The sequence below is a fragment of the Dermochelys coriacea genome, chromosome 6, assembly GCF_009764565.3.
Source record: "Dermochelys coriacea isolate rDerCor1 chromosome 6, rDerCor1.pri.v4, whole genome shotgun sequence".
Lineage (NCBI taxonomy): Eukaryota > Metazoa > Chordata > Testudines > Dermochelyidae > Dermochelys > Dermochelys coriacea.
This window is the reverse complement of record NC_050073.1, coordinates 107321087-107345928: the sequence shown is the minus strand read 5'-3', so window position 1 is coordinate 107345928 and position 24842 is coordinate 107321087. Positions and strand designations below refer to the sequence as shown.

The following is a 24842-nucleotide window of genomic DNA, read 5'->3' as shown; positions in this document are numbered from 1 at the left end:
TTTTATATATTTAACACCTAATTAGACATTTATGCATGATCTAGTATTTCTTAGCCTGGTAGGTTCAAGGTAAACCTGACATGACAAACTCCATAACCACAGAAGGGTTTTTAAAGAATTCAGCCAGACCATTGCATAAGTTCACTTTTGCTCTCATGCAATACTAACTTTACTCTGTGCCCACAGTGTGTGATGAGAGCCTGTTCATGTCAGTACCAAAAGCAGCAGAACTATCAAATTTTCAGTAGATTAAACTACTTAGAAATGCTAAAATGTTTCTAAAAACAAAAAGAACTTTACATTTGGTGGAAGGCTGAGACGTTCTCCATTAGGAAGAGTCAGCAGTTTGTTGTCATCCAACACGGAGTTTAAGTTCTCCACCCATTCAGGATCTACATCCCCATCAAAGATGATCCATTGTCGTTTTTGCAGTTCACCTCTCACATTGTCTCTGATCCTAAATTCAGGAAAGCATTTAGTGTAGTTTTAAAAAACAGAGTAATTTCCCCTTCCCTTAATCCTCCATGGCAATGACAATATCCAAGGATATCTCTAATAGCCACTTCTTAACTTATATGCTATTAATGTTTAAGACTCACTTTCTCAGGACATGTGTAAACAATCCATCTGTCCATTCTCTGGTATTTGGATCCAAAGTACCATGGAGGTGATCTTTGCTGATTGCTTTTGGATCAATGATGTGAGCAACACCTTCTACACCCTCTAGCCTCTCCAGAGCTTTTAGCAGCACTCTCCAAGACATGCTCTTTCCACTTCCAGAAGGACCCACCATCATCAACCCATGATTGATCTGGGTAATTTGATAGAGCTGCAGAACCTGTGACAGAACAAAATGATCTGTCATTTAAGACTTGCATTTATTAAGATTTAAACATAATAATCCAGAATCGCTTAAAGTTGAAATTTATTTTAGGTATTCTGTCTATTTGGGGAGCAGTTATATTTGATTTCTGTATCACAGACTATGGAAAGTGTTACATGTACTTTTGTCAACTCCACATTGTGATAGTTATAAATCTTACAATGTACCTTTTCAACCCACGTGCCACCAATTTCTTCTCCATCACCATATGTAAGGTACATTTCCTGACACACTTTCTTAAGCTCCTCTCGCAGGGCTGTCATTTCACCACGATGATACTGTACTCCAGGGAATACATCAGACAAGAGACTGAACAGCAGTGGGATGTCTTCTGCAACAAGTTTGGGTACCATTTTTTCACACACACTCTGGATCAAAATCTACATGGAAAATTTCATGCTTTGATTAGACAATACAAGATAAGCAATGAATATCTGCATTAGTCACATTGGTGGAAATATTTCAGACAGGTCATGCTGAATACTCAGACTGCAGAGTATATTGACATTTGCTAGGTTTGCATTTGGCATTCTTATTCCCTGCAAAACTTATCTGATGTTGAGTTTTGTATTTGTGCAAGACCATTTATGCATTATGAACTTAAAGTGATGCTATACAGGGAATACTTAAGCTATTACCTAATACAATTGCCTTAGTTGAGGAGTGACAAATGTACTTGCCTACATAACATTTATCTGAAAGTGATGTGAACTACAGAGGAGTTCATTCAGAATGTCTACTCCACTTGGAATACAGTCAGGACACCACTCGTTTTATTGGAATGGTGAAAGTTTGTAATGACCACAAACCATCAGGTGCTTCTGTTTTATAGTAAGAAAGACACTGCCAACAATTCAAGCACTGATTAAAATTCCGTTCAATCTGCTGAAACCACCACTCTTGTAGACTAAAGTACCAAGACTTCAAGTAAATACGACAACTTGTGAACTTAAATAGATTACATTTATGCTAGATACAGGAGGTGCTTTACTGCAAGTGCTCATATACATGCATATCTTCTGTAATCACCCTTTTGCTGTGAATCAATATAAAAAAATCTGTATATGTTTTACCTCTTGTTCAGGTAGGTTCTCAGCAATTTCCCCTTCATCAACAACTTCACCACACTCTTCCTTCTTCCGCTTTATCTTCTGAATCCTCTCCCTCTTCACATTTCCTGCACTAATAAGTACACTCTTCAAAGCTCTTAAGCCAAAGTCATAATGACGTTGAGAGGAGAGCTGCTCATCACAGAGTCTAAAGATAAAAGATACCAGAGTCAGTATTAGACATACTAAGATCAGAAAACTAATGTTCAACAGTAAAGTGTCAAGCATGCTTACTGTTCTATGTTCTTGCTTTGGTAGTTTCAAAACTACCTACAGAGCATTTTAAGTTCCAGATTTAAGTAGATTAAAAGGTCACTTGGGGTTTGCACCAGACTTGTTTAAGGGACTATTACTTACTTGAAGAATGGGACAATCTTATTGGCAAGCACTTCAGCAGTACGGAAACCCTGGGAGTACAACATGACCTGGGCAATCAGCTGTTGGTCTGGCTTTGTCATCGCCAAGCTACGGAACAGCTTCTTCAAGTTGTCTGGAAGATTTGATCTACCCACATAACCAGGATTCATGGTGACGAAGATAGCCATGTCTGGGCTTACTTTAACTTGTTTATTCAGTAGCTCACAAGTAATAGGTGCAGAAGCTAAAAGTAGTTCACACAAAGTATTTTTAGTTACAATTGATTTTGTCTCAGTCAAATCAGCTATCAGCAACAGTAGTTGAAACTTCATTTTTAGCATCCTGTATAGTTTTGTTTATGATACAGTAACTCCTCACTTAATGTCATCCCAGTTGTTTCATTGTTACGTTGCTGATCAATTAGGGAACATGCTCGTTTAAAGTTGTGCAATGCTCCCTTATAATGTTGTTTGGCAGCTGCCTGCTTTGTCCACTGTTTGCAGGAAAAGTAGCCCGTTGGAGCCAGCTGGTGGGGGGCTTGGAACCAGGGTCGACCGGCGGCCCCCCATCAGCTCCCTGCTCCCCTAAGTTCCCTATGTGGCAGCCACCCAGCAGGCTATCAATTGCCAGCAGTTCAGCTGTCCCCGCCTCCACTGCCATGTGCTGCTCCTGCCCTCTGCCTTGGAGCTGCTCCTGGGAGCCTCCTGCTTGCTGTGTGGGGGTGGGGGCAAGAGGGGGGCTAATATCAGGGTGTCCCCCTCCCATCTGCTTATCCCATTTCCATAGAGCGGGGGGGAGGGGACACGACAGGGCTCAGGATGGAGAAAGTGTGCTGGCAGCAGCTGCTGTCTCAACTTCCTGGTCTACTTAAAAAGTCAATCTACTTAGAGTGATTCAGCATATTTAAAAGGGCAATGCACATCTCTCTCTCACATACACCCAGGGTGTGTGTCTCTGTCTCTATCTGCCATGCTGTCTCCCCTCCCTCCATTCCTGGTGCCTTCTAGAGTATGAGGCTACATTAACAACATGTTAACCCTTGAGAGCTTAGCTGAGTTCTAGTTCATAGAATCATAGTATCATAGAATATCAGGGTTGGAAGGGACCTCAGGAGATCATCTAGTCCAGCCCCCTGCTCAAAGCAGGACCAATCCCCAACTAAATCATCCCAGCCAGGGCTTTGTCAAGCCTGTCCTTAAAAATCTCTAAGGAAGGAGATTCCACCACCTCCCTAGGTAACACATTCCGGTGTTTCACCACCCTCCTAGTGAAAAGTTTTTCCTAATATCCAACCTAAACCTCCCCCACTGCAACTTGAGACCATTACTCCTTGTTCTGTCATCTGCTACCACTGAGAACATTCTAGATCCATCCTCTTTGGAACCCCCTTTCAGGTAGTTGAAAGCAGCTATCAAATCCCCCCTCATTCTTCTCTTCCGCAGACTAAACAATCCCAGTTCCCTCAGCCTCTCCTCATAAGTCATGTGTTCCAGTCCCCTAATCATTTTTGTTGCCCTCCGCTGGACTCTTTCCAATTTTTCCACATCCTTATTGTAGTGTGGGGCCCAAAACTGGAGACAGTACTCCAGATGAGGCCTCACCAATGTCGAATAGAGGGGAATGATCACGTCCCCGGATCTGCTGACTATACCCCTATTATACATCCCAAAATGCCATTGGACTTCTTGGCAACAAGGACACACTGACTCATATCCAACTTCTTGTCCACTGTAACCCCTAGGTCCTTTTCTGCAGAACTGCTGCCTAGCCACTCAGTCCGTAGTCTGTAGCGGTGCATGGCATTCTTCTGTCCTAAATGCAGGACTCTGCACTTGTTCTTGTTGAACCTCATCAGATTTCTTTTGGCCCAATCCTCTAATTTGTCTAGGGCCCTCTGTATCCTATCCCTACCCTCCAGCATATCTACCTCTCCTCCCAGTTTAGTGTCATCTGAAAACTTGCTGAGGGTGCAATCCACACCATCCTCCAGATCATTTATGAGGATATTGAACAAAACTGGCCGAGGACCGACCCTTGGGGCACTCCACTTGATACCGGCTGCCAGCTAGACATGGAGCCATTGATCACTACCTGTTGAGCCCGACAATCTAGCCAACTTTCTGTCCACCTTATAGTCCATTCGTCCCTCCCATACTTCTTTAACTTGCTGGCAAGAATACTGTGGGAGACCGTGTCAAAAGCTTTGCTGAAGTCAAGAAACAACTGCTTTCCCCTCATCCACAGAGCCAGTTATCTTGTCATAGCAGGCAATTAGATTAGTCAAGCATGACTTGCCCTTGGTGAATCCATGCTGACTGTTCCTGATCACTTTTCTCTCCTCTAAGTGCTTCAGAATTGATTCCTTGAGGACCTGCTCCATGATTTTTCCATGAATTGAGGTGAGGCAGACTGGCCTGTAGTTCCCAGGATCCTCCTTCTTCCCTTTTTTAAAGATGGGCACTACATTAGCCTTTTTCTAGTCATCCAGAACTTCCCCCGATCGCCATGAGTTTTCAAAGATAATAGCCAATGGCTCTGCAATCACATCCGCCAACTCCTTTAGCACTCTTGGATGCAGCGCATCTGGCCCTATGGACTTGTGCTCATCCAGCTTTTCTAAATAGTCCCGAACCACTTCTTTCTCCACAGAGGGCTGGTCACCTCCTCCCCATGCTGTGCTGCCCAGTGCAGTAGTCTGGGAGCTGACCTTGTTCGTGAAGACAGAGGCAAAAAAGCATTGAGTACATTAGCTTTTTCCACATCCTCTGTCACTAGGTTGCCTCCTCTTTCTGTAAGGGGCCCACACTTTCCTTGACTTTCTTCGTGTTGCTAACATACCTGAAGAAACCCTTCTTGTTACTCTTAATATCTCTTGCTAGCTGCAACTCCAGGTGTGATTTGGCCTTCCTGATTTCACTTCTGCATGCCCAAGCAATATTTTTATACTCTTCCCTGGTCATTTGTCCAATCTTCCACTTCTTGTAAGATTCTTTTTTGTTTTAAGATCAGCAAGTGAGCAGTTAGGATTTCCCTAGGAAATATCCCACGCTATGACTTCACCACCTCAACTAAGCTTCACAATCATCATTGCTGTGTACAGTATTAAATTGTTTGTTTAAAACTTATACTGTGGGTATACATAATATAGTCTTTTGTCTGGTGAAAACATTTTTCCTGGAACCTAACCCCTCCATTTACATTAATTCTTATGGGGAAATTGGATTTGCTTAACATTGTTTTGCTTAAAGTCGTATTTTTCAGGAACATGTTACAACGTTAAGCGATAATGACAGGTTTCAGAGTAGCAGCCGTGTTAGTCTGTATTCACAAAAAGAAAAGGAGTACTTGTGGCACCTTAGAGACTAACAAATTTATTTGAGCATAAGCTTTCGTGAGCTACAGATCACTTCATCGGATGCATTTGGTGGAAAATACAGAGGGGAGTGTATTTTCCACCAAATGCATCCGATGAAGTGAGCTGTAGCTCACGAAAGCTTATGCTCAAATAAATTTGTTAGTCTCTAAGGTGCCACAAGTACTCCTTTTCTTTTAACGTTAAGCGAGGAGTTACTGTACAACTAGTCAAACATTTTTTCTACCACTACACTAAAGTTACACAATTTCGAAAGTGACTGCATATCAGTTGAAAGCTACTTCCTTTAATTGTTTAATGTTTAAGTTACATTTTCAAATTTATTACACAAAAAAACAAACTCTAGCCAATGTGGGAGTAACTGATCAAAGAGATTTCTCAAAAAGGACCTATTTCAGACATGCAAGTGAGGGCATTCTTTTGACTATAAGCTATACAAAAGCTATACAAAACCACTAGCAATGAACGAAATTGCATACTCTTGTCATAGTTTGGATTGCAATGTTCTTGCAAGGCTTCCTGGATGCACTGAACCTGCTGAGAAACAGCAGAAAGCATACGCTCCTCAAGTCTGTTGAACTCATCAAAGCAGCCCCATGCACCTACTTGACAGAGCCCCACAAAGACGCATCTCATTGCCTGTAGGCAGAGAAAAAGAGAAGATAAGCTTTATGCATGCACACACACAAAAGTTACCTTGGTTATTCTTCCCTGTACACAGTGGAACTGGTGTAGACTGGACAGGATTGTGGTTACATATATTAACCCCCTATTTAATGTGTGTGTATCTTTAGGCTGAGACTCTTTATGCTTTCAACAGAAACTACCTCTCTACCCACCACTCCACTCTTCTCTACCCACTCACACACTCTTACTTCTCAGAGGTTTCAGTTTTTGAATGCCAACTTCCATATTCTAGAATCTATAAGGCACTACTAAGCAACTTCCACTCCTCTTTAGAGAAGTCTGATACTTACTAATTCTAAAATCTCTGCAAGCACACTCCTAAACCTGCAGCAGAATTTAAAAGTAGTTCCAATGCTGCAATAGATCAGGCAGTCCATTGACATAAGGAGTATGTGCAGCAACATATCCATTAGGAGTCAGCCAGTCACACCTACTTGGTTTCCACTAAAGTAGGTCTACTGCAGTTGGTCATACAATATGACTGGAGGATGGTAATGGAATACTGTAGTTTGAAAAAATTTAAAATTACCTTCCTAAAGCTTGCAGTTCTGATTTTCCCTAGTAAATTGCTGTCTAAAAACGGAGCAGGCAGCTTCTAACCCAGTTCTGCTTTAGGTGGTAGTGAGGTCCAATGAAGCATAGTTAAGTAACCAGAATCTATTTTACCTGATACAGGAACAAGCTTTCAAACATGTTTTGAAATCTACAAGCTTAAATGGCATATTAATGAGATCTTAACTTAAAATGAAGAATGTTCTCATGTTAAATGAAAGATACTATACCTGGAAGTCAAACGTTTCACCGCAGTTGAAAACCAGAACAAAGCGGCCAAGCTGGTGTCAAAGGGCCTTTACAGATTCTGTTTTACCAGTACTAGCAGGACCTATTTTTAGAATGGGATAAAAACATTAGTCTCTTCCTAGGCACTAAACTGACAATATTAACATCTAGAGTCTACGAGCTGGGCTACAGTACCACGGTAATAACGTCGCAGTTTCTGCACGGCACTGTGTCGACGGGAGATGCTCTCCCGCTGACTTTCCTTACTTTTCTCAAGGAGGTGGAGTACACAAATAAGTAGGAGAGCAATCTCCCATTGATTTAGCGTGTCTTCAACAGACCCACTAAATCAACACCTGCTGCATCAATTACAGCAGTGCAGATCTACCAATAAGTATAGACATGGCCTAAGTGTTGCTTATTTTTCAAAATTGGAGTCTCAACTATGGAAGTTAATTTATTAATTTTATAGCTGATGAACATCAGTCTTTATATTTAACTGAAGACACATATGGAATAAAGTACAAACTTACCAAACGATGAGCCTCCAAGTCTTGCCTCCAAGGCTTGAGTCATTGTCAGGTAACAGCGGTCAGTAAGAGGAGTCTGAACTAGTTTATCCTGAACACCAAGATACTCAAAGCCATAGTTGAATTTGGCATTTGCCATCTGAATGGACAGCTGTTGCAACACATCTGTCTGTTTTGGGTCAAAGTAGAATCGCATCTGGCTGAGCCACTCAAAGGATTTGGAGCTGTTAATCTTTCTTTTGATCAGTGATCTTGTAACATCTCTTTGGTGCACTAACTCTGTAATCTGGACATCAAGCATCTCATTAGCAACCACAATGAAAAAAGACCATGTACTCTAATGAAACTAACAGTTTTACTGCATCTCAATGCACCTCAGTTTATGAAAAGCCATTGCTCAGTGATAGACGGCATCATCTAATATCGATCCTCTAGCTTGCAGAAAGGAGGAGCTAGTAAAAAAAAGTCTGTTGCTACAGAATCCCTCTCAGTCATGCTTCAGGCCAAGGCATGGTTCTGAAATCACAAGAACTGTCCTTATGGACAACCTTTTTCTGTCCACAAGCAGAGAAAGGAAACACATCCATATTCATCCTGATAGACCTCTCTGGCACCACATACAGTTAGTCACCAGATATTCTTTGCTGCTTCCAATGATGAATGAGAGTGCCCTTAAACCAGCTCACATTTTCCTCTAAGAAACCCCAAGTGCTGTAGAGGGACAGTGTTTCTACATCCCTGCCCACCAAGAGCCCTCACTTCTCAGGTCCCACGAGTTTTAATCCTCTGCACAAGTTATTCAAAGTCTATATAAAGCCACCAAGAGAACTGGTAAGACACTATGGGCTGAAATCCCAGCAGGTACAGACCAAACCTGAACTCTACATCTCCATTCCCAGCTTTCAGTAGCTGGAATCAGCAGCTGAATGGACCTAGCCAAGACTGAGATGCTGGTAGTTTCTTGGCAGCACAGACTGCCACAAAATCCCAGCAGGTACAGACCAACACTGAGCTCTACATCTACATTCCCAGCTTTCAGTAGCTAGAATCAGCTGAATGAGCGCATCTCATTAAAGCTAAATCCAACCAAGACTGAGATGCCGGTAGATAAAGAGAAATGTTTCCAAGAACTTGCTTCCCCTAAGACTTCACTCTGGAGGGCACCTTCCCCTCAGACTAGATTATCACGAGCCTTTAATCCTTTTGGATGCCCAAGGCACAATAATGTCAACTTTCATCTGCAGGCGGCCAGAAATTGGCACTTCACTGTATCAGCACAGACTTGGACATGGTAAGGCTGAAGGTCCATAGATTTGATTACTGCAAGTCATGTCTAGCAGTGAAGCCACACCCCATGTGAAAGCTCCAGCTTGTACAAAACACAGGACTCTAGTTTCTTGGCAGCACAGACTGGCCACAAACACCATTCTGTGGCTATGCACTCTACACTTGTTCCCCAATTAGAAGTTTCGTTCAAGGTTTATTTTATGGGAGCCTTTGAATAACAGGACAGATTGTCAGTTGCACTCGTCTGGTGAAAAGTAGAGTTTCTTAGGAGGAGCTGGAGTTATGCTATGAATTCAGTGGGCAAGAAGTGATGACTTAAGACTGTAGTAAGAGGAGGCCCTGAAACATAAATTCTTGTATCAGAGGCCCAGTCTGAGGCCTGAAGCCTGAACCAAAATAAAGCCTGAACCAAAGTACTTCCAGGCTGTGATAAGCAAAGCTGGGCTGTGAGCCAGAGGCAGGTCCCACTCACAGAAGTTGGCAAGAAAAGGTTGTTAGAGGCATGTGCACACACACACACACATAATGTTCCAAGACGGCGGCAAGACACTCCATAGACATAACAAGGAACAGGCAGGTGCATCTTAAAGACAGGGTCAAAAGGACAACATGATGGATAGATTCGTTTGAACTATGATGAGTAATCTGTCCTGCAATGGTATAAAAGTAGATCCCGGAGCACACATCTTTGTCCAGACTAGCGGGCAGTGGAGTGTCCCGCCACTGACTGAGTTGTGTCCATTGCCAGGGAGCACAAATTCGTAGTATGCTCTGTAGAGTCTATAGGGAACTATTGCTGTGCTTTGTTTGACAATAAACCTGGCTTGGGTTCCTTAGTACCTTACTAGAGTCTGTGGTTTTGGGACATTCTCTCGGGGTATGCTGTGTTAGCTAACTGTGCAGAGCTGAGGCAGCGCACAGAGGGAACACGCACGCAGCCAACGCACGCAGCCAACCGTTATCATCATTGAACAAGAGCGGAGCACCACACCGGTAGCTACCAACAACAAAGACTTTCGTAGCTAAATGCAAAAAACCTTCAGTTTAGCTTTTCTTTCTTCAGAAAGTTCTTCACATACCCATGACAGCCCCTCACACAAACATGGAAGTTTTAAATTAAGCTATTTCTCCTGTAAGTGGTTTCTATTTTTAAACAGCTGAAGGAGCTCAGACACTATGGTTATGGGATCCATGTACATACATAGATGATAAAAGTTAATATAAACTCTAGATTTATAAATCTTTTCTACTCTCAGAATAGGAGATTGGGTGGTATATTCCAAGAGTTGTTTCTATTCACTAAATAATTCTTCAGAATCTTATGCGACATGGACATTTAAGTTTATAGACATTATTTCAAGTCAGACATATATAATATCTACAGAAACAGCTGTTCCTCAAGAAATCTTGATGGGAACATTTTAGTTTTCCCTAGGTGTCACTTTCATGATTTGAAGATGGACAGATTGTGTTTAAATTTTGTAAGAGACCGAATGACTATTGAGGATGGGGAGGAGAGTATTACTTACCAAGTGTTCCAATTTCCTTCTGCGGAGAGCTGGCTGTTCCATCAACACAGAGTCTGCTAACACATTCAGCATGACCTCAACATTAGCCAGCACAGAGTGCAGAGGACTGCTGTCTCCTCCACCACCCATGCCATTCAGAGCAGATTCCACATTCTCCGACCATGCAATTTGGGCTGACAGGACAACAAGCTGGGCCTGAACATTTAAAATACAGTTAGATTTTTGCTAAGAGTTGTTCCTCCCACAAAAGTGTATTAGGTAGTTTGGTTAGACAAACGTGAATAAGATGGATACCTGATATTTGTCAATCCAAGAAATATAGAGACCTGGATCAATTGAAGTTGCTTTACCAAAGATTTCTACTTCAGTAACAGACTCGGCAAGCAGCTTTGCAAGTGTGACCCGCATTTCCTTTTCAACAAGTGTGAGCCACTCATTGATCTTAGGATGTTTTGTGATAGAGACGGGTGTTTTGAACAGCACCTGAGACAATTAAATTTAAGTGTAATTTTAGTTTTAATTTAGACCAGGTTTGTAAGTTTGCAAAAAGCCCTGAAGACGCAGCTCTACCTCCTCCCCTTCACATGATGAGATCCCCAGAACAACAGAGTTATCTTCATTCAGGATGATGCTAGAAACTCCAGCAAACATTTTCTTGAAATGTTTCTGCAGCTTAGCTACATTCTTGCTGTTTCCTATGATTTCGAGCAAGTCCTCATCACCAATGAAGTAGAACCTAGTATTAGAGATAAGGTTAAAGCTTTTTAAAACAACTGACCACTGAGGTGAAAGAATTTTTTTTTACACTTAATTGAATGCCCAGAATTAATGTATTTACTTGAACCCTCTATAACCCTTATAAAACTGGGGAAATGTCTGCTAGTTTGTGCAATGTTGCATAATTCCTTTCCTCCATACTTCTGTTAGATCATAGTAAAAATACGTCAGGGCTTATTCTCTGCACCATTTTTAGTCTATCTAGAGTTTTCTTCCCACTTTAACACCTCATTAGGAGATAAATGCCAAGTATTGAAAGATTATGAGACAGCAAAGCTCCCACTCTGAACACATGCTTGACATGCAGGTTATGTTTAAATCTACAATCCAAGGACCTCACATACTACTGAGAATTGAAGGTGAAACAGAATGCAACATGATTCAAATATAGAATTATACAAGTTTTTAAGCTTTGGTATTTGGTTAGAGAGATTCCAAGGGTTCATTTAATTTAATGGAACAAAACTAATTTGAGAATTCATTATTTAGTACCAGGTGAAACAGCCTATTAAGCAATATTTATATTCAAATTATTCCATTTAAGTTACTAATCACAAGTGACCCACGCAAAGAAATTGAAGGTTTGTCACTTCCCAGGAAATGGGATCATAAAATGACTAAATTGTTTAACCTTTATTTATTTTTTTATGATTCCAAAGAATTCATGTTTTGATATCTGTGTATGCACTAAAAGATTGCTAGTGGAACACAATAAAAGGAAGTACTTAGGCACTACCATGCAAACAAACACAATTCTTATTAGAGTTTATTCCATTACAATTGGTTGAGATGAAATTCCTTACCGAGGAAAGGAGGATCTCTCCCTCTCCAGGTATTCTCCCAGTGCTTTCTGGATCTTTCTAAGCAAGTCTGCTAATCTCTCCAGTGACCTTTGTACACTTTGGATGTTAAGAACATCCACCACAAGGGGAGATTTGGATACCTTTTTCATAAGTGCCAGAAACTCAGTACTGATGCTGTGAGAGTGAGAAAAATATTAAGCACACTTTAAATGAGGGATACAATAGTTCAAATTCAGTTACTGAGCATGAAAAAGGGTGATATCTATTAATTTTATTAATATTAACTGTGAGTATTATGGTGTAGCTGGCTTTATGCTACACCAAAGACTCATTCTAGTTGGAGCCCTCCACGTGGTACCCAAGAACCAGATAATGACTAACTCAATTGCCGGCGCTCAAATAGACCATACAGTAAATCCACCACTGAAGTCTACCTCTGACTCTCTGGCGTGGTGCATATATTTGTCCTGGGACACCTCAACCTGGTCAAAGATTTTGAAATTGATAAGAGACTGCTTGTTAGCTCAGGGTGGGAGACATCAACTGAAGATTGGACACGGGCAGAGACTGCAAGGGTGCAATTTGTCCTCCCAACTAAGGGCATCTTCTTCAAACACCCAAATGTTACAAAAACCATTAACATTCAGTTTACCTTAAAAAAAAACAACCCACACTTCAGCTACTAGTCAGCATGGTTTTAAGAAGTTGGACAAGTAACACTAATCAACCTAGTTGAAGAACTGAATTGGAAATAATTTTGTAAGTTTGGTTAAAGCTATAAAAGGTATAATCAACTTATACACCTAATAATTTGTCAAACTTGGCACACAAGGTGCCAGCTGAACAAATGTACACTAGGAAAAGAATACGAAAACAAGGAGGGAGATATTTAATATCAAAGATAATTGAAAAGAAAAATAAAGTAATTTTACATTATACCTTGTAGTATGGTGATAATTTCATGGCAGACACACTGTTAATGTGCCCCTTGACCTTGTTGAAGAGATCATCCCAACCACGAATCAAATGACATTTGTTCTGATAGTTAACCAAATCCAGTTCATAAGTGTTCCACACTTCTCTTATCTTTAAGAAAAAAAGAAGTCAGGTTATGAACACCCGATAGTAATTTTAATTCTATTACATTTATTTCATTCTATAGTGTAGACATCTAGTTACGTGAGCTTGATTCCTATCTTTTTACAGAGCACATGAACCGGCAGGCCTGCTGTGAATCATATGGTGGAAGATTTCATAATTATATCTTGTGGGTCAGAGTTCAAGTTATTGCAATTCATAAAATGAAATTACAGAACGAAGTTTCCAGTCTTCTACTTAGAAGTTTTATAATAGTAACATACTAGCTATATATTTTACTTGACTTATCTTTAAGTTTAAGTTACAGTATCTTCAGTAAACTTCCAAAGCTTTTAATAAAACCCCTAAACCTATGGGGTTTCATGTTGTGTCAGTTTGTGTGTTACATTTACTCAGTTTATTGAGAACGAACAATATATGGTGAACATCTAAAGCATTTCACTTTCACCATCCTGGGTATCTAAAATCCAACTTGTTACATAGCTGTCAGCAAATTAATTTACACCTCTAAAACCTCTCCTGTACAACAGGTCTAGTATAGGTAATGATAGATACTAGCCTGTTTCAAGAACTCTTCCAAAGCCATCTCTCCCTGAGCCACAAGAAGTACATCTTTGACAATTGCTTCATTCTTCTGCAAGTCAACATCCCAGATCTGACCCAGAGTTAGTTCAGAGACAACCCAGTTAATGTGAAGCCTCTTCATCAGCTGCTTCCAGTGACGATCTTTAAGAGCCTCAAATTTCAGTTCAATCACCAACATGTTTATCTAGAACATGAGACAGCACATATTAAGATAATGGATCACTTACCCTTGATAACTAATTAAAAAAATTAAGTACAGCTTACCTTCATGTAATCCTTCAGAAGTCTCTGAACATATTCATAGGAGGCATACTACCGCAAATGAGCAGGGAAGTTTTTCAACTGGTTCAGTAAGCCGTCCAAATTTTGTCGAAGCTGTCAATAAAATACAGAAGCCATGAAAAAATTCATCTACCAGCAACATTATGATAAACACAATCACTCTAGTAAGATGGATATTACAACAATTATCCGTTTTACTTACAGTTTGTTATCTTAACATTTTTATTCAACTGTTCTTTAAGAATGGGAGAATCACCCTTACATAATATTGATCATACTTTCCTATGCTGCATATATTTAATTTTGCTAACTCTAAATATAGCTATATACAAGGCAGGCAAACCAAATACTAGATGTATGAAAACATTCAATTGCCCCTCAAAACCACATAATTCCAACAGATTCTCCAAGCTTTTGTTGATATATTCCACCTCAGCAGATTATGTGGAGTCAACAGTACTGTTTTAAGATTAATTCATGACTGTTAGTACAATACTAGTTTTCTCTAACTCTTGATCATTGGAGTAGCACAGCATGAAGTAATTTTATACTACATCACATGTCATGAAATTGTGACATTCTTCCTTACAGATAAGAGGTAGAAGGTTTATGTATCCAAGAAGCATCAGCTGGGCAATAACTTTTCATCAGTGAAGCTGGACAAGTGCTTGAGAAAAGTGCTAATTTAGATCAACTTAAATTTCAAGAAACAGATATAGCATCAATTCTTGTCCCCTGAAGATGTAGCCTATAATTAAATATATTTAAGGTTGTGCAGTTTCTGCAATCCTGATAATTTTTCAAGTTTTGTTTTCTAAGCCTTACCCTGTTGAAGCTTCAGTTAAGAGGAAAAAAGTTATTTCTGCCGTTCAGTGCTGCAAGTTAGATTAAGATAGAGGCTGCATTTTCAGTTATGAATTCTATTTTTCATATGCCAAAAAGACCCAGGCACATAAGCACCATGCCATATATTCTGGCTCATTTTCAAGTTGTTAGAGCATTTAAATGTATTTTTACCTCGAAGGCCAAAAGGCGAATAGTATAGTTGTAGTTATGCTTTCTATATACTGAATAAAAAAAGATACCTTGCGAGGCTGTACTGAAACCCATAGCTGTTCCTTCATCTGATCAATCTGGTCCCAGACCTTGGAAAGCTCAGACCAAACTCCTTTGAGGTCTTGTAATTCTTCTAAAGCTACCTAGAGTACAAAGGGATACATCAAACTTTGGTCAGTTATATAGAAAATGATGGTAAATATCTGTCCTAAGTTAGACAGAACTTCTTAAACAAATCATTGGGATAGGAACTTGGTCAGGGTACAGGTAATTGGACAGAGACTTAACCCTAGCTTGCCTAGCACATTTCTGGTGGCCCAAAAGGAGTTATCATATGTTGGCTGCTCAGTAGCTAAGTTAGGGCTTGTTTACATAGCAAGTTACTGCACAGCACGCAAGAGTGAACGCCTACAGTATATCAAACTTGCCTTGCAGTAACATTTTATGTGGATGCTGCTACAGTGCCATGAAAGTCCTGGAGTGTGGCTTAGCATAATATGACTTAGAACAGCCCCAGGATCCGCTGATCTACTCAATTTCTCCCCATCCCTCCCAGCGCCTGCACGCTGGGGACCAGCGCTATCTCCTGGAAGCACTGAAGCTAAACTTGGGAGATTTTAGGCACTAAAAGTCCAGTGGCAACGGGGGGCTAAGGCAGACTCTCTTCATCCCCTGGCTCTGCGCCACTCCCTGTGGCCCAGGGGGTGGTAGTGGGAGTAGAAGACGAACAGGGGGTCTCCGCGTGTTGCGTCGGCCCTGAGCACCGACTCGCAGCTCCCATTGGCCGGGAACTGTGGCCAATAGGAGCTGCGGAGGCGGTGCCTGTGGGCAGGGGCAGCGCACAAAGACCCCCCTAGCCCTCCCGCCTAGGAGATGCTGCCAGAGAAATACGCTGTTTGCTTTTGGGAGCCGCCCAAGGCAAGCGCCACCCGGCTGGAACCTGCACCCCTCAGCCCCTCCTGCACCCCAATCTTCTGCCACAGCCCAGAACCTGCACCTGCACCCCCTTCCAGAGCCCACATCCCATACCCCGTCATGCACCCAAACTCCCTCCCAGAGCCTGCACGCCCCTTAAACCCTAACCCTCTGCCTCAGCCTGGTGAAAGTGAGTGAGGGTGGAGGAGAGCAAGTGACAGAGGGAAGGGGGAATTGAGGGGCAGAGGTGAGGGTGGGGGAAGGGGTGGAGGGCTTGGGGGGAGGGCCTGGGGCTGAGCGGGGGGCAGACTGGGGGAGGTCTCTGAAATTTTTTTTCATCAAAATGGGGGTCCTCGAGTTCCTGAAGTTTGAGAACTGCTGACTTAGAAGCTACTTGTCACGTACACAAGCCCTTAGTCTCATCTCTAGTTAGTTTAATGGCCAGATTTCTACATCTTATAAAGCTGCTCTTAAGTGGCTGTGTTTGCAGTCTCAGTGGAAAAGCCAAGGACTGAATGGGTATTGAGACTGAGTTACTCACTCCTGAGGCTGGACCATCCCACTTAAGGTTAGGGCACAGTGATAGGGCAGCATAAGGGAGAACCATTGACTGCTATGCCTTCTCTATGAATGAAGGACCTCTGCCTACAAGAAGTCATCTGTCCAGAACCATTTACAAGCACCAAATTCATGGATTTTTAAACAGCAGTTTGTATCTGCACACGTTCTTCACTGCCACTGAGTAGTCCTGTATCTGTTAGCTCAAGAGCTTCTTTGGCCTTCGCACATTTCTCACGATCATCTTTCAACCTACCAAATTTCCCTTCATAAATGGTAAGTGCTTGAACAGCCTCCTCAGGACGCAAGTTTCCCTAGAAAGAACCACATGAAGGACAACATGGCACAGATGTTAAGAGTTAGGGTTTAGCACTTCAAATCTGTGCAGAAATTACATCTGATTAGCATCAGACACTATGCCATCTCTTCTGCTTTAAAGAATTTTCAGTTTCCCTGGCAGACCTTTATAACTCTGAGTGTACGAGTTACTGATCCCTTGCCTGGGTAAGCGTCTAAAGAATCATCTTGGCAGAAGAGATTTTTTAGCAGACGCTAGCTAGTAACTTTTACTTTAGGACACAGGCTCAACAAGATTCTTCCTCTCACCAAATGCTCTATAAAGTGCACACTTCTTATTGCTAGTTAAATTTGTAAAAATCAAGTTACAATAGAGGTGTTTCCATTTTAAAATGCAAGTTAAGTCAGGAAAAGTGTTGGAGTTTTAAACCAAGAGCAAAAGACAAGGTACACTTTCTGCCAAGTCACTAAGAAACCCCCTAGAGAGGATTCACATTTCTGCATCAAAATCTGTAAAGGTAACAACTATGCCCCCTCTATCCCCCCCCCAGTCTATTTCAGGGTTTACTGAACAACCTGTTTGTTACAGAATGCAAACTTTCTATCGTGAGTTCAGCAGAGACCCGAAAAAACTCACTGTCACAGGCTTTGTTTTCTCCCAGTCAGTCAGCAGGTCAGTTGTATGGCTCTCCACTGCTCGATCCTCTTGAACTATCTTCATTTGCAAGTTTGCTACTTGTTGCTGAATGGCAGAATCTTTGCGATGCATTATGTCATTGAAAGCACCCCACTCTCCTTCAATGTTGTCAATGTATAACCAGGAGGAAGGGAACTGGAACCTTTGTTTTTCTAGCAAGCGCTGACCATTGCGATAAAGCTACAGTCCACACAAACATTGTTAGAAGGTAACCTTCTTAAATTTTTCTGTTAGCTAGAAGTTCAATTCGAAATTCAGATAGCCAGAAGTCTAAAGAGAAATCAGCAATAGATCAGCCTAAAGAACCCTCAGAAGTATAAAGTAACTCAGTAAGGCTCACTATAGAGTCTTGGTTTGAAAGTGTTTATCTAGAAAAGTTACTAGGACAGGAAATTAGAGGCAGGGTTTCTCTTAGCAGGCTTAGACTGGTCATGATCAATTGTCCTCTCCCTGTAGAAAAGCTTTTACAGATTTCCAGAAACAAGATATTAGTAGGAAAGTGACAACTTACCTCAACTTGTTTCTCAAACTGCTTGATTTTATGTTTCAGGGATTGTACATATGTGATGAATGTCACTGCATCTGATGTGCTAGCAGTGTCCACTGGATGCTGCTCCAACTCTTGTCGGGACTATTAGAGGGAAAAAAACCAGTATTTTAAAGATGGATGTAGTAAGTTGATTTTGTAATAAGGAATCATTGTTTGGACTATTCTTACCTTAGAAATTTGTGAATGGAACTCTGTCATGTTCTGACCTAGCATTTGGCCAAATTTACTGAGAACTTTCTTATGCCAAGAGTCATATTTCAAGTTCACCTTAGATTGTACCTACAATCAAGAAAGTTTACCGAGTATTACTATTAGTTATGAAGTCTCATTTTATCTTCTATAAGCCCATTTTGAAGTTTATTTCCACAGGTTACTTTTATAAGATGCATGAAAGTTTCAGGTTCTTACCTTCCCATAGTCTATGATAACAGGTCCAAATTCCTTCCTGGTTTCTGCATTGTCAAAAGTTCCTCTAGCCTTCCTTATCTGAACTAAGAGGGCTTGCCACTTATTTAAATCTTCTCCAAGACGGTCGTATATGTTTTCAGCTTGCATATCCCATAAGCACTGGTACTGCAGCCATACCTATTAATAAGTACATTAAAAAAACCTCCATGTAACCATGAATTTTCAGAATGTAGATACTTTCCTTATTTACATAACTGAATTAATGGGGATTATAGTAAACAGGTAACATTGATGGGACTTACCTTTGATTAAAGATATAGAAGAGCTCTTCTAAAACCAACAAATGCGCTATTCTACAATTTCAAACTGAAAATCAGAATTCATATCCTACCTTAACATACTGTTCGACCTCCGTCACAATGCCCATAACAGCCGAATAAGACTCCTCCAGTGCTACAGGACCATCAGGTATCTGTGTTAAGGCGTTCCGATAGAACTTCTCTTCCTCAGATAACTCATAGTGTACACCCACCTGACAAGACCCACAATTAAATACAAGTTGCATATACCAAGTTCACAATACAGGGCCAGTTTTCATTTTCAAAAATTGCTCCTTCATAACCATTAAAGACTACATTATCTGTATACAACTGCAATGCAACAGTTCTACTTAGAGCCATCTTATTAGATTCATAAATACATTTATTATGCTTACCTGGTATCTTTGACTTTGAATTCTGGGTAGTGATAGTATTACCATTTTCCAGGAAAACATTTCTTGATAGAGCTTATATCTGCATTCTTCAATTGGGGGATTCAAATAGATCACCTGGTTGGTTATCCTCAGTTCATGTACAACATTCTACAGGCATAGAAAGACACCACATGCAGTTTCAATTTTGCTAAATAAGAACCTGCTGGGCCAGCTAAAGATAAACACAAAATACATTTTAGACAAAAGCTGCAACCTCTTCTTCTTTCAGTGATAGTCCCTATTGTATCCCACTGAGGGTTAACAACAAGCAGGAAGATGATGGAACTGCGGAATGGAGCACTGCCGTGCCAAGCGAAGCATCCGTCACAGAGTCTTGTGCCAAGGCGTAATGGGAAGAGAAGGTACGTACCAAAGTCCACGCGACCGCCCTACGTATGTCCGTAACTGGTACATCGTGAAGCGCAGTTGTAGTCGATGCTTGCACTCTCATGGAGTGAGCTTGTACCCCAAGGGGTGGGGACAGTCTCGATAACTGATAGTGTAATGCACCCCAAAACCCACGTAGAAATCCGCTGACTGGAGATCATTTGCCCTTTAATCCTTCCTGCTATCGTGATAAAATGTCTAGGGGACTTCCTGAATCATCTCATCCTCTGAAGGTAGAAAGCCAGGGTCCAGCAGACATAGAATCATAGAATCATAGAATATCAGGGTTGGAAGGGACCCCAGAAGGTCATCTAGTCCAACCCCCTGCTCAAAGCAGGACCAAGTCCCAGTTAAATCATCCCAGCCAGGGCTTTGTCAAGCCTGACCTTAAAAACCTCTAAGGAAGGAGATTCTACCACCTCCCTAGGTAACGCATTCCAGTGTTTCACCACCCTCTTAGTGAAAAAGTTTTTCCTAATATCCAATCTAAACCTCCCCCATTGCAACTTGAGACCATTACTCCTCGTTCTGTCATCTGCTACCATTGAGAACAGTCTAGAGCCATCCTCTTTGAAACCCCCTTTCAGGTAGTTGAAAGCAGCTATCAAATCCCCCCTCATTCTTCTCTTCTGCAGACTAAACAATCCCAGCTCCCTCAGCCTCTCCTCATAAGTCATGTGCTCTAGACCCCTAATCATTTTTGTTGCCCTTCGCTGTACTCTTTCCAATTTATCCACATCCTTCCTGTAGTGTGGGGCCCAAAACTGGACACAGTACTCCAGATGAGGCCTCACCAGTGTCGAATAGAGGGGAACGATCACGTCCCTCGATCTGCTCGCTATGCCCCTACTTATACATCCCAAAATGCCATTGGCCTTCTTGGCAACAAGGGCACACTGCTGACTCATATCCAGCTTCTCGTCCACTGTCACCCCTAGGTCCTTTTCCGCAGAACTGCTGCCGAGCCATTCGGTCCCTAGTCTGTAGCGGTGCATTGGATTCTTCCATCCTAAGTGCAGGACCCTGCATTTATCCTTATTGAACCTCATTAGATTTCTTTTGGCCCAATCCTCCAATTTGTCTAGGTCCTTCTGTATCCTATCCCTCCCCTCCAGCGTATCTACCACTCCTCCCAGTTTAGTATCATCCGCAAATTTGCTGAGAGTGCAATCCACACCATCCTCCAGATCATTTATGAAGATATTGAACAAAACGGGCCCCAGGACCGACCCCTGGGGCACTCCACTTGACACCGGCTGCCAACTAGACATGGAGCCATTGATCACTACCCGTTGAGCCCGACAATCTAGCCAGCTTTCTACCCACCTTATAGTGCATTCATCCAGCCCATACTTCCTTAACTTGCTGACAAGAATGCTGTGGGAGACCGTGTCAAAAGCTTTGCTAAAGTCAAGAAACAATACATCCACTGCTTTCCCTTCATCCACAGAACCAGTAATCTCATCATAAAAGGTGATTAGATTAGTCAGGCATGACCTTCCCTTGGTGAATCCATGCTGACTGTTCCTGATCACTTTCCTCTCCTCTAAGTGCTTCAGGATTGATTCTTTGAGGACCTGCTCCATGATTTTTCCAGGGACTGAGGTGAGGCTGACCGGCCTGTAGTTCCCAGGATCCTCCTTCTTCCCTTTTTTAAAGATGGGCACTACATTAGCCTTTTTCCAGTCATCCGGGACTTCCCCCGTTCGCCACGAGTTTTCAAAGATAATGGCCAAGGGCTCTGCAATCACAGCCGCCAATTCCTTCAGCACTCTCGGATGCAATTCGTCCGGCCCCATGGACTTGTGCACGTCCAGCTTTTCTAAATAGTCCCTAACCACCTCTATCTCTACAGAGGGCTGGCCATCTCTTCCCCGTTTTGTGTTGCCCTGCACAGCAGTCTGGGAGCTGACCTTGTTAGTGAAAACAGAGGCAAAAAAAGCATTGAGTACATTAGCTTTTTCCACATCCTCTGTCACTAGCTTGCCTCCCTCATTCAGTAAGGGGCCCACACTTTCCTTGGCTTTCTTCTTGTTGCCAACATACCTGAAGAAACCCTTCTTGTTACTCTTGACATCTCTTGCTAGCTGCAGCTCCAGGTGCGATTTGGCCCTCCTGATATCTTTCCTACATGCCCGAGCAATATTTTTATACTCTTCCCTGGTCATATGTCCAACCTTCCACTTCTTGTAAGCTTCTTTTTTATGTTTAAGATCCGCTAGGATTTCACCATTAAGCCAAGCTGGTCGCCTGCCATATTTACTATTCTTTCGACTCATCGGGATGGTTTGTCCCTGTAACCTCAACAGGGATTCCTTGAAATACAGCCAGCTCTCCTGGACTCCCTTCCCTTTCATGTTAGTCCCCCAGGGGATCCTGGCCATCTGTTCCCTGAGGGAGTCAAAGTCTGCTTTCCTGAAGTCCAGGGTCCGTATCCTGCTGCTTACCTTTCTTCCCTGCGTCAGGATCCTGAACTCAACCAACTCATGGTCACTGCCTCCCAGATTCCCATCCACTTTTGCATCCCCCACTAATTCTACCCGGTTTGTGAGCAGCAGGTCAAGAAAAGCGCTCCCCCTAGTTGGCTCCCCTAGCACTTGCACCAGGAAATTGTCCCCTACGCTTTCCAAAAACTTCCTGGATTGTCTATGCACCGCTGTATTGCTCTCCCAGCAGATATCAGGAAAATTAAAGTCACCCATGAGAATCAGGGCATGCGATCTAGTAGCTTCCGTGAGTTGCCGGAAGAAAGCCTCATCCACCTCATCCCCCTGGTCCGGTGGTCTATAGCAGACTCCCACCATGACATCACTCTTGTTGCACACACTTCTAAACTTAATCCAGAGACACTCAGGTTTTTCCACAGTTTCGTACCGGAGCTCTGAGCAGTCATACTGCTCCCTTACATACAGTGCTACTCCCCCACCTTTTCTGCCCTGCCTGTCCTTCCTGAACAGTTTATAACCATCCATGACTGTACTCCAGTCATGTGAGTTATCCCACCAAGTCTCTGTTATTCCAATCACGTCATAATTCCTTGACATCACCAGGACCTCCAGTTCTCCCTGCTTGTTTCCAAGGCTTTGTGCATTTGTATATAAGCACTTGAGATAACCTGTTGATCGCCCCTCATTCCCAGTATGAGGCAGGAGCCCTCCCCTCACAGACCTTCCTGCCTGTGCTTCCTCCCGGTATCCCGCTTTCCCACTTACCTCAGGGCTTTGGTCTCCTTCCCCCGGTGAACCTAGTTTAAAGCCCTCCTCACTAGGTTAGCCAGCCTGCTGGCAAAGATGTTCTTCCCTCTCTTCGTAAGATGGAGCCCGTCTCTGCCCAGCACTCCTCCTTCATGGAACACCATCCCATGGTCAAAGAATCCAAAGCCTTCTCTCCGACACCACCTGCGTAGCCATTCGTTGACCTCCACGATTCGACGGTCCCTCCCCAGGCCTTTTCCTTCCACGGGGAGGATGGACGAGAACATCACTTGCGCCTCCAACTCCTTTATCCTTCTTCCCAGAGCCACGTAGTCCGCAGTGATCCGCTCAAGGTCATTCTTGGCAGTATCATTGGTGCCCACGTGGAGAAGCAGGAAGGGGTAGCGATCCGAGGGCTTGATGAGTCTCGGCAGTCTCTCCGTCACATCACGAATCTTAGCCCCTGGCAAGCAGCAGACTTCTCGGTTTTCCCGGTCAGGGCGGCAGATAGATGACTCAGTCCCCCGGAGGAGAGAGTCCCCGACCACCACCACCCGCCTTCTCCTCTTGGGAGTGGTGGTCGTGGAACCCCCAACCTCAGGACATCGCATCTCATGCCTCCCAACCAGCGGAGTCTCCTTCTGCTTTCTCCCCCCAGACATATCATCATCTGGTCCACTCTCCGCATTGGTACCTGTGGAGAGAACATGAAAGCGGTTAGTTACCGGTGTCTGTGTTACTGGAACCCGGACATTCCGCTTACCTCTTCTGGAGGTCACATGTTGCCAAGCTTCTTCACTGGCCTCTTGGCTCCTCTGTGCAACCTGCTCTACATCTTTAGAGCTTTGTGCCCCTAGAAGGCTATCCTGAGTTTGGTCCAGAAAATCCTCAGTCTCTCGTATACAACGCAGGGTCGTTACCTGTTGCTCCAGACCTTCAATCTTCTCTTCCAATATGGAGACCAGCTTGCACTTTGTACAGACAAAGTCGCTTCTGTCCTGTGGAAGAAAGACAAACATGGCACATCCAGTGCAGGTCACAACAGCTGAATCCCCCCCTTCCATATCACCTACCTACTACGGAGCTTCCTCAGAGACGTTGGCAAAATGTAAGCCTCACTGGGCTCACTCCAGGCGAACTCCCAGGCAAACTCCTGCTGTGAGCTGCTCTGCTCTCCCCGCTGCTCCGCTGCCGCTCAGCTGGTTCGCGAGGCTCTGGCTATTTTTAAACAGCCAGGCTTCCCTGACGCAAACACACAGACACCCTAATGCCCGCCCCCTGCAGGCTAGCAGCCAATCAGACACTCACTCAGGCTCCCTCCCAGCAAACACACACATTAAGGGATTGACAGTGTCCTTCCTCCACGGAGGCATGAGGTTTCAGAAAGAAAGCAGGTAAGTGTATGGGTTGGTTGAGTTGAAAATGGGATACAACCTTTGGCAGAAACTTGGGGTGCAAGCACAAGGAAACACTGTCCTTACAGAACATGGTAAAGGGAGAGGGGTCCGTCACCATGATCCTCAGTTCTCCAACCCAGAAGTAATAGCTACTAGGAAAGTGACCTTCATGGAGAGGAGAGACAGGGAGGAGGTGGCCAGAGGTTCAAAGGGAAATCTAAACAACACCATGAGGACAAGGTTGAGGTCCCATTAGAGGAGCAATGGATTGAAGGGGAGGATAAGTCCATTGGAGGTCCTTCTAAAACCTGATAGTCAAGGGTGAGTAAAGAGAATGCCCCTCCACAGGAGGGTTATAGGCACTGATAGTGTTTATGTGCACCTTGATGGAGTTGAGAGTGAGGCCTTACGTCTTCAGGGAGAGAAGATAGTCCAAAAGGAGAGGGATGTCCACATCTTCAGGAGCAAGACTCCTCTGTCGGCTCCATGAGGTCAAACACTTCCACTTGGCCCTATAGGACTGCATTGTGGACTCTTCTCTGCTATTCA

At 43.0% G+C, this 24842-nt stretch overlaps 1 protein-coding gene and 1 pseudogene across 2 annotated transcripts in view; one reads left to right on the top strand and one right to left on the bottom strand.

Annotated features, from left to right (window-relative positions):
* The window catches only part of LOC119857571, a 255525-nt gene that overhangs the window by 66189 nt on the left and 164494 nt on the right, over positions 1-24842 (top strand). The window lies entirely within an intron of this gene.
* LOC119857337 overlaps positions 1-24842 on the bottom strand; it is a 92716-nt pseudogene that overhangs the window by 56566 nt on the left and 11308 nt on the right.